Here is a 13,012-nt window from a genome sequence, read left to right on the forward strand (position 1 = left end):
TTTGCACTTTTACCAATCCAAACTATTTCTATGTCTATGAATGTCATTATTATTATAACCGTAACGTGTCCCAACTTTCAGATACGTTTTCTCTTCTACTTTATCAATATTTTCCTCTAATGTATATTAATTATTTTAACTCTTCCGCCTTCTCTTTTCTTAATTGTATAGTACTTAAGATGTATGACGTCGTCACAACGTGTCAAAATGCTTGAATCAGATGACACGTGTTTAAATAAAGTACTAAAAGAAAGCTTACTTCTTGTGAAAATCTCAACTTTATTGCTAGTTTTAGATGAGAAGCCAGAAGGAGTATTTTGCAGTAAATCTCCGCATTCCGTAAAAACTATGTAAATAACCCGTTTCTACTTATCATAACAAGATAACAATATCAGTTTTTATCAGTATATTCGGCCTCTTCAATTCCGTTCTAACATAGTTATCGCAATATTGTTGGCATTTATGTGAGCGAATCGAAACTAATATATAATTGGAATGCAGAAAAGCTACATTCGACAGTGAAGCATTCTAGCTAGTGGTGCATAGCGTAGCACATAGAGCATCAGCAAATCGTCGTTCTTGAGTGAGTTTCTAGTTCTACTATCCACCAGAATATACTTGTAGTATCTTATAATTAATATATTTTTCTGAAAATAGAGCGTTGTTATATTTGGTTATGAACAATGCGTATGTGTATTATGGCCGTAACGGCCGTAAAAGTCGTCAAGGTTCCCAAAATTCAGGATCAAAATGGTTACTTTGTATTGGGTATATGGCTGTTCAAAATACTTGAATATTTTCTACGAAACAGTTGAGACAAGATTTACAAAAAACAATAGAATACAATTTTGTAGTATTGTGATGAAACCAGAGTTTTATAATTTTCAGTGAAAGGTGCCTAGTAGAAAGAAAAATTATAATAATTTAAAAATCATGGAAGGACTACTTTCTCGTTTTGAGTCCATTTTCTTGTTTTTTCTGAACTCATTTGTTTCGTTATCTAAAGAGATATCAGTATATATGTTACAGGAAAAGTGGATTTTCCAATAATAGTTGACTCTTCCTACGTAAAGTCGACTATTACTGGACTTTTTAGTAAAAGTTGCTTAAAAGGGAAAAGTGATGAATTTTGAACAACATTTACTAGACAGAGTTGACTAGACCTAAGGAAAGTATACTCTTACTGCCTTGAGTTAGCAAAAGTTGACATTTTACAAGGAGAAAACCGATTTGGCCTTGGTAAAATCTTACTGATATTTTCAGGAAAAGTTGATCAAAATCTTTTGTATTGAATTAATTGCAAGACTAGCAAGGCATCGATTTTTAAAAACATATCATGGAAACAGAAACAGTGAGTGATCTGGAAAAAACGATTAAAAATGAAATAGTATCTGTAAATGTATCATTCGATACTTGGGAAACATTTCAAACTTGAACACATGACACTCCTGGAATCTATAGATAACGAAATATTACTTTTCCGGTTTATTTTTGCCTTGAGCGGCATGAATGAAACTATGAATGAAAGAAAAAACTGATTCCGCCTCGGTTTTTGGCTGTCCAATTAGGATAATATCGCTCAAATTCGGAGAATCACGACACACATTAGGTAGATAACTTTACAACTTTAAACTACTTCGTTTACTGGGCTATTATTGAAGTTTTATAACAAACTGCAACTAATTATTGAAATGTAAACACTTACTGAATCCTTGGTCGCTGTTTTGTCAATAGCATCAAATAGACACGTGAACGGGAAGACAGTAAACAACTAGAGCTGGAATAAACATAAATAAAACAAAGATATGCGCGCGCAGTTATATGAGAAGAGAAACATCTCAGAATAAACTTTTACTAAACCACAGTAGCTATAGTTAACTCTTACTAGGTAAAGTTGATCTGTTTATTCTCATCTAACTTTTACTGAAAGTTTTAGTAAGAGTTAACTCTTCCTAGGCAGCGTCAACTCTCCCTAACAATCTACTATTCCTGTAACATATATACTTAGTTCAACGTCTTCCCATACGTCTACCCACACCCACAATTATAGTCGGTAGATACTCGTAAGACTGCTCACTGCATTAACCACATTCAATAAACCAATCGAAAGTTTGCTCTCCTGAGGCTCACATCTCTCTAAAATTGCAGGAGATCATCTGCATGAGGTGTGAAGGAACTGCAGTCCTCAAAATCATGTTAAACAAAAGCCTTATGTTAGATCAGACTCTCATTCAAGCATATCGATATCTACACCAAGCCACTTCTGCATGTGGTGGTAGATTTTAAGTGAGTTAAACTGGTAGTGCCTTGAGTGAGAGGCAGTCTAGCAAGGCTAATGTTTATCTAGGATGTAGTATTTGCAAAAAGTCGTTGAGGTAGATCATTGAGACTTTCATTGAGCTATAACTTATACAAAACGCAATAAGAATTTGATCTCCTGCATCAAATATCGTCGGGTTTGACATGCTGTATTAAGAAAATTCTAAATTATTCTGAATTACTGAGAGCAGTTTGTTTCTCCTGACGTAAAATTACAACTACTGAAGGCATGGATGAAAAGATTGTGATGGTGGTCAGATGAAATTTATGTACTCGAGTGTAGGATATCTGGCGTTTTACGTCTTCCACACATCTGAAAGTTAGTGTTTGTAAATCCCATACTAATAAATCTACGTCGTCGCTTCATCATCTTTCTCGGCCCGAACAACCTGATATTTTAGTTTTCGTCTAGTAGATGTTTTTATCGTTTTAAATAAACCTTTTTGTTCGATACAGTTAGCTCGTTATATATTAGACGGGAGGAGAATAAGACGATGGAATACTTAGTGAAATTCATTTATTTGAAAACACATATTTACATATTTTCAATTTTTAAAGATTTCTTTGATTGTTTAATCCCGAAGAAAACAGGTTTGGATAAAAAATGAGTTTTAATACATCATTATAATTTCGATAGGTATATTATATGGAATATTATACTCTTTGGATATTCAATGAAAATTTAACAAACTTTAAAGAGCGATATAACGGAAACTATTAGGCATAGAAAATCATAAATTTTCTGAAAATCAGTGAAATTTAAAAATCACATTAGACGTTTTGAAATAAAATTCCTCGTTAATGTTTGCGGATGCTAGAAAATGGAGTTTTGTAATCTCTCAACTATCATAAACAAAATAAAAAAAAAATCGGTCAAAGTAGTCTACTGGTTTTTTTCTACCAACTTCCACAACCACGATGAAAGCACCATTGTTATACAACTTAGTTTGGCAGAACATTTTGACATTTTTATATGCTTTTCTTAATAATATCTACCTAAATTCTAAAATAATTAAAATGAACTCATGACAAAACTGCGTCGGTGTTGTCCTAATCGGTTAACAAAAACAGAAGAAATTTTTATTTTTCTATTCTATTTGTTCGTATTCGCAAAGGTTGGGCGTCAATGGTATTTATATATATATATATATATATATATATATATATATATATATATATATATATATATATATATATATATATACTTTATATTTATCGTCTGGGAAATAATTAATTAAGATTTTCGGTGTTTTTGGATAGTATTAATGCTTGTATGTATTTTCAAACTCATAGAAATCAAAATTCAATATATAAATTGACGTTCTCGTGTACAAAATGTACAGAAATAAAAGATTTCTACTATTCACCTCTGAAATAATTTCGAAAATGTATTTATATATATATATATATATATATATATATATATATATATATATATATTTAATGCTATTACCATAAATGTGTATATAAAACCATTTACCTGCAATAAATAATTATCAAGATTGTACATTTTTGATGCAATCAACTCATGACAAAACTGCATCGTTTTTATAAATACCCCTTCAAATAGTAAAAAACAAAATACCGTAATTGTGCACATAAAACTACTTACGTCCACCATACAAATCATCTTCGCTATACATGATGTCTGTTGGTAGATACTATACTTATTTATTGGCCGATACAGACGTCAATCCATATTAAACGCAATAAATTTCCGAGTAATCTAATAAAGTTCGTATCGGGGTTGTACGTGGCGCCGTCAATCTCTCCAAATAGACATCACACTAACTTTAGAACATTTTGCTTCATATTCCTCAAGTTCTACTTTGATGTACTAGCTGGAAACAAATCAAAGACTTAGACAAAAGTTCTTCTCTCTATTTTCATTTGGAAACTTTTAGTTTGGTTGTCAATATTCATTAGAATTATAAAATATGTCTTAATTCACCATCTTCCTATATATAGCGATAGTTATTTGAAATTGAAAACCAAAAATGGTTCATTGTGTTACCAACTCTTCATTAATTTATTCTTAATATAAAGACAAAATAAGTGGTACATAATGCATAATTTTTTGTTTAACTACCTCCATTTATTAGACGGCTATTGTTGGCTCATTATAGATCGATATCATTGAATTATCTAATTTGCCCGTCATTTCTAGTTTTGCATTATCGTCATTCTAAATCTACAGCGATATGGTTACAATAAAAGGAGATGGGTTGATGAAAATTTTTTGAAAATTCAAATAAACACAGTTGATGTGAGTGACTTCTGTGAATTTGATATAATTTATCACATGTTCACCTAGAATAGCGCGTTGCACACTTACAAATCCTGATGCTAAATCTCATGCAGTCAACAGGGATTTGTTTCGGTCTAGTATTGCATATTATGGCGACTAACTCTACCATTGCTATGAAACGTAGCCTAATCTGTTACACCTAACCTCCGTGGTGTTTTAAAAATGTTTTTCGCTTCATCTCTTAAAATTTATTGACTAATAACTTCAATATAACTTTCATGTCAATTTTCAATATAATAATCTTAAATTATTATACTAACCTAGTTATCATCACACACCATGTAGTTAAGAAAAATCAGTTTCGCTTAATAGCAATAAGATGATTTGCTAATGTTTCAAATTCCTCTCCCGCAAGACCTGATCGTGAATATTTCGTTGGAATGACTACCGATATTTCCAGATCTCAATCACTTAGACTTCTTTCAATGGAACAAAGGCGAAGCTTTCAAATTGATACCGGCAAATGTTGAAAAGCTAGAGGAATGAGTTATTTCGTCGTTAGAAATGTTCAGACAAATTTCGATTTCGTTTGGTATGTTGTCCAACAAATAATTAATGAACATAATAAACATTTGTTTAATTGAAATAATTGAATCGAATTATTTGATTACATGTTATCAATCATAACTTTATTCCTTTGGAATATTGATATTTTGATAAAGACTAAAGTAAGTCGAAACGTCAATTTTTATCAATCTTTCCAGAATTATTAAGAAAAAAATAATTTCAAAACAGAAGAGACCTAAAATCAAAAACATTCAGAAGCATTAATATATCACAAGGTCTAAGAAATAAGAAATTGAAGAAATTGTTTATATATAAAATTTCTTCAATGTCTTATTAGAACTTTTGATATATTAATGCTTCTGTTTCGAAAATTCTCGACGTGTCGGCTCCCACTTTGGAGCCATTATCAAGAAAAGAGTGGGGTAGGGATAAGGTGGTTATTCGTTGTGCCTACTTCACACAAAAGATCACCCCTTTTTTCGGTTGTTTCTAAGGCCTCAATCTGCATACTTCTCGGAATTTCACTGAAGAAACGGAAAGCATCAAGAACACTGTTGACAGTAACATACTTATTGCTGGTCTTAAGCTAACTGGAGAGCTGATCGCCTGGACCATATAATTATAGGGAATATGGTGGCAGGTTTTGGGGTTTTGGCGCACGTGGGAAGTATATTATTGGCGGGAGAGTGCGGAGATCAGCTGAAACGTCGAGAAACTTCAAAATTCCAACGCGGTTCGACACGTGAACCTAGTTCTTCTGTTCATAACCCTGACCGTGGAAACCTTTCCGTACATTTCATTTGCCTCTACAGTGAGGATTGTTTTCCCTTAACCAAATCCTACAGCACACTCCTAATTCGTAAATACCGACTTCTCTGTACCTAACATTTCTCAAAGCTTGTCGTGACTATCAAGTAGTCATACCAAATCCCTTCAACTCAAACATTACACGAAATCATCAACAATCTCTCGTATCCTCGACTATGCCAGTTTCTCTCTTAGAAATTCCATCCTTACCACTAGAAAAAATCTTCAAGCAACCAATCTCCGGCTTCTCAATATTTTTCAACAAATCCACTCCTTCCAAGTTTACCCATTAATATTGGACACTTTCGATCGTTTTCTATCCAGAAAGCTCAGCATATATTCAGCAAATATTCGACAAAAAGACCCAAATCCAAAAAGATGAACTATCCAAACGTATTCCGCTCCAAAAACCTCCTCCAAAAACTATTGATATGGGCTCACTTGTCCACAACTATTCCGACATCCCTATACCCCAATGTGCCAAACAAGCTCTTGCCACAGGCTTCAATTACGCTGTCACACCCAAATCCATACCAACAGAAACCATTTGCCAAACAGAGGAGGTCATCTCTGAACTCCCCCTCAACCAAGCCGAAATTATCAGTTGTTTCCAAGGTCCTTTGAGCATCAAAACCTTCGCCTTTCAACCTAACCTTTAAGGAGTGACAAGCTCTCAAAGTTATTTATAACATTTATAACAATCCTGATATTGCAGTCCTACCAGCTGTATATTATTAGAATGATTTAACAATCTTCAACAAAATTGGGGTGCCCTGTATATATTATTATATTATTATTCTCTATAAAAATCGGGATTTGAAATACCAAGTGTCGGAATCCAAATTACAGACTTCCTCTGTATTTATTTATTGTCAATGGGATGAAAAATTGAAAATTCTTACATTTTTCAATTGAAGCTATGTGTTTATTTTATAATGTGATAAAATGATTTACCCAAACAAATTGACATTTTTGCAAATTGATGAGGAAAACCTGATAGCATCAAAATGCTTTTCAATAAAGTTGAAGTCGATTGAAAAGGCAAGGGAAATGAATGGAAAATAACTAATTTTTGTGCTTCCTTATTCCATCCATCTTTGCGTAACGTTGACATCGTTTTTCCAATAAATAATATTTGTATTAGAGTAGACATCACTGCAGAAAATCAAATTCTATTCCGTCGGAGGAAATTTTCTTTTTGATTTACTTCTATTCGATGTGTAAAAATAAGTCGTGATTCTCTTTGAATCATCACAGTCTGTTACAAAATTATCTTCAAAAGACCAAATGTACTGGCAGCACTAACTTAGATCCTTGGAAAGCTTGATTTAACTGTCCGCCAAATATTTGGAAAGAAATGAATAGATGTTGTGTGTTTTTAAGAAACTTTAGAAACAATGCCTACAGGTTATCTCTCAAGATTTGTATCCTGCTAATTTTTTTTTACTCTTGAATTTTTTCTATAGAATATGTTTAAGATATCATTCCAAATTTAACTCCATCCAATGAGTGAGTGAAATTTTTATTAAGATCTCTTCACCCAATTGTGTGTCAAGCAACAACGCCTATAAATCTGTATCTGTAAAACTTTTCTTATACGTCGTTGTGATAATAAGTTAACAAGCTGTCTTCGACGTATTGTTTTAGTTGATTCCAAATCATCAGACACTGTTGCCATATCCCATGATAGGATGACATCCCTTGGTCATCCCCTTCCAACTTTCTATCTCACACACACATTTTCTGTTGCTCGATACCTATGGAGAAGTTGCTAAATTACACATTTACTGACTTGAAAGACGTTCTCTCTGAAAAATACTCGCCTGAAACATACCAAAAAAGATTGTATTTATATTTTTTGTATGTATAATTTTTGCAGTGGAGATATACAAGAGGGGTTTAATAAGTCCTCGATTATTTTAATTTTTTTGAAAGGTCAACATTGTTCCGCGCATCTGCTATTAGCCTTCTATAAAATCTAGAATGAGCTACTATAGCCATTTTCTTTCAAAAAATCTTTGATTCAAAAGATCTTGGATGTATTGACCGCCCCTTTTAATTCAAAGAATTTTATTATTTCAGAACTATTACTTGTTAAAATTTAAGCTCAATGTCAGATGTAAAAAGTTAACGGTGTTAATGTACTGTAATGTGAAATGTCATCCTTATATTTTAATTAAAATGTCTCTCCTGATTATCTCATGTCCTCAGAGCATGTTAGATTTCATTTCAATTCACTCGACTTGTCGTATACCCTCAAAACATTCTCGAAAGGAGTAGAAGGGAATGCGTTGGGGTTAGTTAACTTCAACCCTAACCTCTTGGGGCATGCATACAAATGATTATTAAGAAATGAACACCGAAAGAATATTTTAGTCTCTAACCACAATGTTGAAATCTGTACAATGATTGAATCCAGATTTTCTATATTTCATTGTTTGAAAACTTTTTGACAAAATATTTTTTTTCGTTAAAAAGCATTTAAACTCTCAACATTCTCATCCCCTAGATCGATACCTACATCTAATCAGACAAGTTTTTAAATCATAATTTAAGTCACAACTTGCCCTAATACATGAGGATATGGGACATACTAGTTGATAGTTGTTGCGTAAGTAGTAATTGCTGTCATAAAAATTCACCCCTAACCCATTTATAATAACACAGGCTTCGCTTTTGACCCCTGGCAATTACCGACTGTTCCTAAAACTTAAAGAAAATTACTGGGCAAAATATTTTTTTCGGTGTGGTAAATAAGTGTTTTCTTAGAGTGGGATCAAACTTTTTAAACTTGATAATGAGCGAAGTGTTCGAAGAAATCTTTTTAAGCATGGTTCTACAAGGGTCTCAATGTTTCACAGGGAAGAGACTTACGCGTGTGCGTTCGTTTTTCTATCAACATATTATTCATAGCTTAAATTACAAGTCGTAGTAACAAAATAATTACATCAGATGGGAAAACTGGTTAGAAAAAAATAAGTTTTAATTCAAAACACTTCCGATTCTCAGAATATTCGGTTTTTGATTTCAGGTTATGGCTAGGGATGGATGTTTATCTTCTGAATTCGATTTAATATCAAGACTTGTACAAAAATAGTCACAGGACTATTTGACTATTTTTTAGTTTCTGGTTTCTCAATATTGTCACATGACAATGTGAACTCTTCCAGTTCCGTGATAATGAAGTTGCGTGTCTTTTGTTGAGTTTTATTAGGCATATGGCACATCGATGTGGACGATGTGGATCTATCTTTTGACACGAATAAATAGATATAATTTTTATAGCGGTAGAACATAAGTATATTAAAAAATTAAACCTCTGAGCATAATAGTAGAATTTTCAAGTCTGTATATTAAAAAAAACATCAAAACTGACTTATCTTGTTTCTGGGCTACGCCTATATTTCTTTGACACTCAAGGAGTATTAAAAAAATGATAAAGCTCATCTTCCTATTGATCTATAAAGAACTATGCCTCTAAATATATGGCTGCAGTTGCAATCAACTAAATATAGACACCAACGCAGATAAAAGTAGCCATCAAATCAATCCAAATTGTAATGCACTCTCATTCAACAGAGGAAAAATAGCAACCTTCAAGTCATCCATAAGCAGTTTTCAATTGTGTCATGTAAAGAAATAACCGTTCATAACATTCACTTATATCATGACTCAAATTGTTGGTCTCAAATCACGTCAACTACTATATGTTGCATGTAAATGAGCCACAAATTCAGGAGAATATTTGATTTTAGAGTTGAAAAAAGCGATCCTATAAAACCGACTGAAGACTGAAGGGTGATCGTGAAAATTCCAAAAGTCGTCAACCAATTTCATCGCAGTCTTTATCAGCAGCAACCATGTGATCAATTGATTTTCAAACGCTAAATTACTTCACAAACATTTTTTCACATAATTGAGTCGGTCTGTCTCAATGCTGATGTTATTCTACTAACCGAAACATGGTGTAAAAAAGACGCCAATCAATTGGATCTTGATGTTATATGAGAAACATGTCTCACAAGATCCACAATTTAACAATTGCTTTTTCAGATAGTGATTCAACTAGCATATCTAGATTGACAATCAATTTTACTTACCATATTTCAGTTTATCGTGGATCAATTTCCCATTCGTCTTCTCCTTGGACAAATGACATATTTTGGAAATTGGTAATCGGCGGTGATTTGAACATTTGTTTCTTAAACTAAGACAACAAGTTTTTTTATGTTCAATATCAAATATCAAATATTAAGAAATCTACTTTATTCTTCATGTAAAAAAACTACCAAAATAAATGGTATCTTTAGCAAAATTAGACCACTTTAAAAAGATTACTCCGTATCTATAACTAGTAATTGATAAGCCATTGAGATGCCAGTGCAAATTCTTTCCTCTTTTTTTTGTTCATCTATGTTATTTGATTGTTATTTTATGGTGTTTATTAGTAACGTTACTGATGTTTATTGCCACTATAAAAAATTACAGTTCATTTTCAGTTTTTGTATATATAGGTAGTGGAAAAGAATTAATACACTACCAGTGTTGAAACTTATTTGAGATCTAATTTCCCTATCTAATTAGTTCATAAGTTCTCCTTATGATCTTTCTATGATATACTTTTCAAGAAATCTATACAACATCTATAACAAAGAAAGTCACACAAACGCGTATTAAAAATACTATACCAGCACAACTTCTGTTATTTATTATTTTTTTCATAAAAATTTCTTATTAATGAATGACATTAAGATAAATAAAGGGATTTTTAATTCAAACACTTCAAAGATTTTCTCTGGAAAACATCTTATTCATCAATTATCCTTCGTGATTATCCTTCGTGATTACTCACTCAACCTGGGTGTGATGTGTATTCAATCCATCACAACCTCCTTGAGTGAGCGATTAAGAGGATATTTTTCTCAAGTACAATTATGAAAGGAGTTCTATAGGAGAGAAGCAGTGCGATCGTCTTCAGAGCAAGGAAATCGCTATAAAACTATCTAGCGTAAGCTTAGATGGCAATTTAATATGACCAAACTACTTTGACACAATATTCACGAGGCTGGTCTGTTTGCTCCGTCACTGATCCATTAATAAATCAAAATAATCATTTGTTCTCATGTTATATTGGTCTAAATGCCATTTAGAAATGTGTTCAGTTCAATATAGAGGTGAACTATCGCAAACTGGAGATTATCATCTTGTCCGATAGTAAAGCAGCCATTAGAACTCTAGGCCTTAATATCATAAAAAACAAACTCGTTTAGGATTTCCTAGAAAAATTAAATGAGCTAAGAAAGAAAAATAAAATGACCCTACAGTGCATTCCAGGACACACCGTAGTAAAGGGAAATGAAATAGCTGAAAAGCTCGCTAAAGCGAGGGCAGACAAGCCCTTCATGGGACCCTATCCCTTCTATGGTATCAGCTACAGAACATTGGATAAAGCACTGGAAAAGAAGGTAGATAAGAGGAAAACCAATTATTAGGACAAGCAACAAGGGCTGAAACAGGCAAAGACTCTTCTGGGAAACTATAACCAGAGTAAATCTGCTGAATGTATCAAGATCTAAGAATACTAACAGGAGTCTATCGGGGCACTGTCGCCTCAATAAACACCAGAAGACGCTAGATCTAGCAGTTAATGCGGAGTACAGGTTTTGTTGCACCTCTATCCACATTTTATCGAAGTGTGAAACACTAACGAACTCCAGAGCACTGCACCTGGGAGCGCTTGAAACAGAAGACGAAGATCTCTGGCAATTGAAGCCATCCCACATTCTAGACTTTTTGTAAGGAGTGGGATTAATGGATCAGCCGTGAACACAGAGTTCTCCAGTATCGCAGTAAGAAAGGGAGACACAATAGATTCTTTGGATAGCAGTGTATACGAGACACCAATTCTATTCCAAATTTTTAAATTCAAAAAGATTTGACGAATACATTAAGCAAATTTGAGTTTAAATGTGGTAGAAGAACATCAATCACAACTGTTATCGCACACAAAAATGATCTCGTGATGTGTAAAAAACGCCGGAGAAAATTCTTTTGCATAATGATAACGCACGCAAGCTATTGCAACAATCGTCATGTACTCCAAATTTGGGTTTCAGTAATTCAAAACCTAAAAATCACTCTGATTCTAAATAATGCTCTTCGGATGATGAAGTGTATTTTCGGTTTTTAGATGTTTAATTATTTTTCTTTAGAGATAAATTAAAAATGCTTAAAGGAGAATAATAAAAATAATATTTTTACATAAGTCATATGAATAATATGAAATTTATCTACAAGATAATTTTATACAAATAACATAGAATTTTTTTATTGCATAAATCCCCACGATACTAAAATATTTCTGATACTCATCACGGTTTTCTATCAAAACGTATTTGTAATGAAAAAATTACTTTAGAGGAGGAGCCATTCCAATTATTCCCTAATAACACAGAGATTCACAATTTGTATAAAATTATAAACACTACTTACCACTAATAAGTAGTAACATAGCATTGTATTATTTAAGTTTTTTTTATTTTATATATTATGATTATATTTATTTTCGTACTTCTAACTGGTTTTAGGTTTTTTGTAATCAAACACCATAACAAAAACTGCATCTTACAACTTACAAATTGCAGACTTATTTTGATAAGTGGGTAGTGTGTAAATGTTTCCATTGTGATGGCTGGAAGCCAGCTGACTGCCTACTTTCTGAATAGCCCGACAAATCAGCAACAGAATAACAAAACTCTCATGTTGATATTTTCCAACCGTCTTTAATCGTTTAAGAAACCAAAATCGAGGTTTGTGTAATTGAAAAATCTCAAAATTCCATACACTTATTGAGAATCAATAACAATACAAGACTTTCATGAATTAATATCGAGGAATCCTTGAATTCTATAACCACTAACCACGATCATATAAATTTGCGCACTTGTTAAGAATTTAATACTATTTATCTCGTACGTATTTTTTATTATTACAGTATCACTGTTATTGATAGTAAACGTTATTTTAGTTAGCATAAATGAAGTGATTTCTCGAAATCTTTTGGGTTTTCCA

The 13,012-nt window shown here is 32.6% G+C and overlaps 1 protein-coding gene across 5 annotated transcripts in view; it reads left to right on the plus strand.

Annotated features, from left to right (window-relative positions):
• The window catches only part of LOC130445037 (matrix metalloproteinase-2-like), a 254,033-nt gene that overhangs the window by 202,835 nt on the left and 38,186 nt on the right, over nucleotides 1-13,012 (plus strand). The window contains exon 1 of one of the 5 annotated variants that reach the window (XM_056780517.1): nucleotides 556-583. The exons of the other annotated variants lie outside the window; for them this stretch is intronic. The gene's annotated coding sequence lies outside the window, so the exon portion shown is untranslated. Of the gene's footprint in view, nucleotides 1-555; nucleotides 584-13,012 lie in introns of those variants that run through there. 5 annotated transcript variants of the gene reach the window in all.

Source organism: Diorhabda sublineata, chromosome 6, assembly GCF_026230105.1.
Source record: "Diorhabda sublineata isolate icDioSubl1.1 chromosome 6, icDioSubl1.1, whole genome shotgun sequence".
In the NCBI taxonomy this organism is placed as follows: Eukaryota; Metazoa; Arthropoda; class Insecta; order Coleoptera; family Chrysomelidae; genus Diorhabda; species Diorhabda sublineata.